The sequence below is a fragment of the Schistocerca piceifrons genome, chromosome 1 (assembly GCF_021461385.2).
Source record: "Schistocerca piceifrons isolate TAMUIC-IGC-003096 chromosome 1, iqSchPice1.1, whole genome shotgun sequence".
NCBI lineage: Eukaryota > Metazoa > Arthropoda > Insecta > Orthoptera > Acrididae > Schistocerca > Schistocerca piceifrons.
The window spans coordinates 372,140,999-372,146,431 of NC_060138.1; the positions used below are offsets into that span (position 1 = coordinate 372,140,999).

General features: G+C 43.9%; 1 non-coding gene across 1 annotated transcript; it reads left to right on the forward strand.

Moving 5' to 3' along the window:
- The first annotated feature begins 1,637 nt into the window (after positions 1-1,637).
- On the forward strand, positions 1,638-1,712 carry Trnat-ugu. Its single transcript has one exon. It is a non-coding gene; the product is annotated as a tRNA-Thr (tRNA).
- Positions 1,713-5,433: the final 3,721 nt, after the last annotated feature.

Sequence of the window (5,433 nt, forward strand, 5' to 3'; positions counted from 1 at the left end):
CAATAAACTATTCACAAGAGTAGGCGGTGAACGTAATGACTAAGCAATGCAGAAGCCTGCAGCAGCGACCGCGTCAGCAGGGAGCCCTTGTGTACGTGCGGGGCTGCGGTGCTTCCCGCCGTAGGCTGTCGGCGCCGGCGGTGGCCGCGTTCCGCCGCGCCGGTGGTAAATATTTATCTGGGGCGGCTCGCTCGTTATGTGGGATATGCTGCCGGTTCGCCCGTACAGCGCGCGCGCACCGCCCAGGATAAATACTCTGGAAAACCGGTTGTTTATCTAAATTGCTCTGAGCGCAATTCCCGCCCCGCCGGGCCTGCTCTCGCGTACGTAAGCGCGTGCCGGACCCCACCCCCCTCACCACGTACATATACACCCTAACACACACACACACACACACACACACACACACACACACACACACACGTGCCATGCTGATAACTAATCGGCTTATACTTTTTTTGTGAGCCAAGGGAAGTGCTTTGTTTCCGTTCTCTGTTCTCTCTGTGAGATTATTCCGCATATATGTACGAATTTTTGTAGCGCGGACGATGCGGAGAAACAGAGGCAGAGCAGTTTGGTACGTCTGTCCGCTGTCGTGTTGTGTTGATTAGGACAGGCGTTAATGTTATATTTCAGCGCGGAGCGCGAGCGTCCTGCAAAATGAGTGAAATATTAAATTCTGTAATCTCGGTGGACACTGCCAGTGGGGACGTAGCTGGGCGTGCTACAGCAAGTCTGCTACTACTTTTCAAGCGCTGTTCGTCACTCCGTTGCTGCATTTACTTCCCTCAAAAAGGTCAGTCTCTGAAACTCTCGAATGTCAGCAGTTACTCTGTAGTTTCTACTCTGTAGTTTCTAACACTGACGACCAGAGAGCAAAACAAATATGAAAATGCGGAGCTCACCACAGTTCCACAAAAAAATTAAATTCGCATGAAACAGCAGCAATTGAAACTAGCACGCGCCTCGTCTAGCTTGGTCCGTGTTCATCTTTCCCGTGGGTTTTGCCTTGCTTAAATGTTCGCTCAGGCTCGATTTAAGGCCAAAGTTACACAGGCGGGCACCAAACTGACAGCGGCGCCACAGCCCCCCCCCCCCCCCCCCGCCATATATATATATATATATATATATACGTGTTCTATCACATTTAGTAACGAAATATGCCACAGGCGAATGTAAGCACGAAAGAGGTGGGGAGGGGGGGGGGGGGAGGGCTGAAATGTTCCCGAACTGACGCTGTGTTTCCACAAAGTGGTGGCGACAGTTTCACACCACCGCGACCTTGTCATCAAATACATTACTGACATCTATTTGGAACACAAAGATGAATGTTGAGTCCATTCCCGTCCCTTTAAATTTGTGTCAAACAACTAAGTATATATATATATATATATATATATATATATATATATATATATATATATATATATATATATAAGGCTCACCGGCCATTTGACCATCTTCTTCTGTGCGGATGCACAAACAGTGCTCGATCTCTTACGGGAATCGACGGTAAAGCCGCGAGTATTGAGTATGATGGGCAGGGGCACTATGAAGATTGTGCGGGACAATAAGTGGCGAATGTGGGTTTCACGGGAGGCGTACAGAGATGTCCTTGTACTCGCACTATCCTCTGTGCCGTCGGTGGCTCAGATGGGTAGAGCGTCTGCCATGTAAGCAGGAGATCCTGGGTTCGAGTCCCGGTCGGGGTACAGATTTTACAACTGTCCCCGTTCACTTATATCAACACCTGTATGGATCTAAGGGTATTCATTTCATGGTAACTACGTATCTTCGGGATTGTTGTAATTGAAGCGAAATTTCTCACAGAGATTCATACGGCAGCGAAACGTGGTATGCTAGTGCGTTAATGCGGAACCAATTTACGCTGGGAAAAAAAAAGTTCCAGTTGTGGCGACCAGGTGTAAATCTGGCACTGTACACTGTCTGTATGACGGTATGACATCCACGTTGTCATTTTACAACCCATAACGCGATTGTACAGTATGGCTATCGAGAGGAGAGAGCGTGCACTGTTAGTGAAAGTGTCTATGTGAACGGCACCAATTACTGTCCAGTATCGAGAGGGTATCGCCGACTGAAAGATCTGATTAAAAAGGATGACGGTGAAATTCGAAAACACGGGTGAGCTTGGTGTGGCATCTAGAAGAGGAAGGAGTCCTATCCTAGAGGAAGTTACTGCTGTTTTGATGCAACTTACCATGTATCGTATGCCCCGGCTAGTGCTAGTGGTTGCGCAGTATCAGGAGATTTGTCCGTCGAATGGTCAATAGTACGGAAAGTTTTTTGATCTATTTTACTCTGGTACCCATACAAGATCCAAACGGTGCAGCAACTGGAACATGATGATCCGCAGCAACGTTCTGAATATGCTCTTCGGTTTTTGACTCCAATCGAGTTAGATGACATGTGACAGGGCAACACTGTATGTAGTGACGAGGAACATTTTCACTACAGTGCGCAGTGAATACACAGAACTGCTGAATTTGTGGTATTGTTACACTGCGTGTTGTGCACGAAGAGCCGTTGCACTTGCCGTACGTGACTGTGTCGTGTGGATTCACAAGCACCTTTGTTCTCCGTCCGTTCTTCTTTGAACAGAATACACTCTGGGGGCCTGTCAGGTTTACCGTGACGTCTGCACGTTATCGGGACCTCCTTGTACAGCACGTTATTCCTGCTTTGGAAGGGCACAACTGTGTGGAGACCACTGTTTCCATGCAAGATGGGGCAACACCTCATGTCACGCGCCTTGTGAAAATCTGCTTAATGCAACCTTCCACGGACATGTTATTTCAAGACGCGTGGCCTGCAAGATCACCTGATGAGAACCCATGTGGCTTGGGCTTTAGGAATATTTAAAATAACGCGTTTTCCCGGGACACTTTCGGTGTCTTCCTGAACTCACGGCCAGTGTACTCAGATTCCACGGAAACTGCCGCTAGCAACTGTTGATCACTTCGTTTTACGAATGCAGCGTGTAGTCATCATCCTCGGTGCTCGTACTGAACAAACTGTGTAAGCGGCGATTAGTAATAATATTAGCATCATGCGTATCTCACTTCTTTGACTTTTCCTGCCCACGTGCTGTTCCTAATCCATTACATACGGAAACATTCCTATTCGTCTTTCTTGTATTCGCAGTGCAAAAACTGGATCTAATTACTTTTCCCCAGCGTAAATCGTTTCTGCATTAACGAACTAGCATACCTACTATTTTTCGCTGCCATACAATAATTACAGCCCACACTGGGCCTCTGTGAGTAGATGTACTTTAATTACAACCACGGGGTATTGGAACAAAACACATTTTAAAAATGTTTGAACGAATCATGTCGAGTGCGACGTATCCGACCTACGGGAAGTAAGAAACGGACTGTAGGGCTTAACGACCCGTCATCTCATCAGAGACGGAGCACTAGCGCGGATATGGAACACATGGGGTGAAACGTACTGTGTGACTTTCAACGGAACCGCTACGGTGTTTGCGTTAAGAAATTTTAGTAAAACCAAAGAAATTGAAAATCTGTATGGCGCGAAGGGGATTTTAATGTCGCTCCTATTCAGTGGACTGCGTTACGTGGAAGCGCGCACAAGTCTCAGTAATGACTCTGTGTTCGAGGCACATTTAAATGCGATCTATTACTATATCTGTTATTTCGCAAATAACCAGTATTGTTTAACTAGGAATGTCACATTGCTTAATATGAGCAAAACTGAGCTGTCACAATGGCTACTAATTGGCCATTAGTGCTACAGACAAACATTCAGATCTTATGATACAATATGTTCTTCAACCTAATGTCACCATATTCATTCGCTTGTAGACGATATGGTCCAACTCCAAACATACCGGATGGAGCTGATAAACTATTCGAGCCAGTGACTTTATTTGGATTATTTGTTTATCAATTTTCCGCTGAACATTATGGACCCGCCAGACTAACTTGGTGAAAAAATTTAAGATTATTTATCTCTAGCATAGGTAACTTCTGGGGAAAATACTGCATTGATCTGGAAACCTAACGCTGTTGTCAACGTACGGCTCTAAAAGACCGTTCATTACCGAAAAACTGTTTATTAACATTCCTCACTCGCTTCCAACATTTTCTGTATGGTATCCTGAAGAGAAGATTAAGTTCGAAACGCACTGTAAGAACTGGCAGGCCAAATGTATGCATTTCAGAAATGTTTATTTATGGTGTTACGAAATTTTTAAGAGGAGATGGAAAAGAGGTATTTGAACGACAAAGTAGTCATAACAAACGGACTAAACAGAAAGAAAAATTGCTGTAAGTTTGTTACGATACTTCAGGAGGATTCGATAATACTGTAAAAAATGAAATCAACTGCTCTGCTGAACACCCGAAAGGAACCCATTAATTAACTGTCAATGAAAACCACCACCGCTAAATTTCAGGTTCGTTCACTACGCCTCCATCGGCTTCGTTCTGAACGAACATATTCAAGTGACAGTCTTCGTAACGAATTCTTACAAAGTGCCAGATATGTCATGAACCAAAACTGACTAACCGCTTCATTTTCCACCACTCTGTGAGAATTACTTCGGAATACTGTCACCTGAAAATGTACATACAAACGAACCTGAAATACAGCTATGGTGGTTTTTGTTAAGTTACTTTATTCAGCAATTGAGGCAAAAAATTATCAACAGTGTATCACTAATACATTTGTAGTTCACTTATGTATTATTGAAGTTCGTGACAGTATTCCTTGCAGGTACATTTTAGGCTATCGTGAATGTGTGCTTGGAAAGTATTGTGGCTTTTTCGTGAAACTTATACACCAAAATGAAGAGATCGTCACTGCTTAGATGCTTGAAATGAATTGTTTCTCGTGTCTGTAATCACGATCGCTAATATCTGAGTAGGTTACTTCAGCTCGAAATATTGAATTACTGAAGGCAAAGTTTCTGAAAAAATATATATATATATATATATATATATATATATATATATATATATATATATATATATATATATATATATATATTTCAGGGATGAAAGGCGACATGTCCCCAATTGCTTGTTTTTTCTTGTACTGGATTGTCATTGACGTCATCTTCGAGATATATGAAGCACGTACATTGTCTCCTCGAAAATAGAATATTGTTGACCTATGGAAATTGAACATTTAACGAGGTAACGTTCATAACAAAGAAAGGCGTCTGTAACACGTATGAAATCATTACTGTAGCGATATTTAGCTCTGCAAACGTAATGAATCTCTTGCAGTTTTCAGATCAAATTTATGGAGAACACGAACTGCTGCTGCATTAAAAGACACGACAATGTTGGCATTAACGGTCCGTTTATGGTTGTCGGGCGAGGGAGTGCGCAAGACGTGGAGGTCGGCGGCGCCTGACCTTCGGAGGGCCCCGTGCTGCTTGCT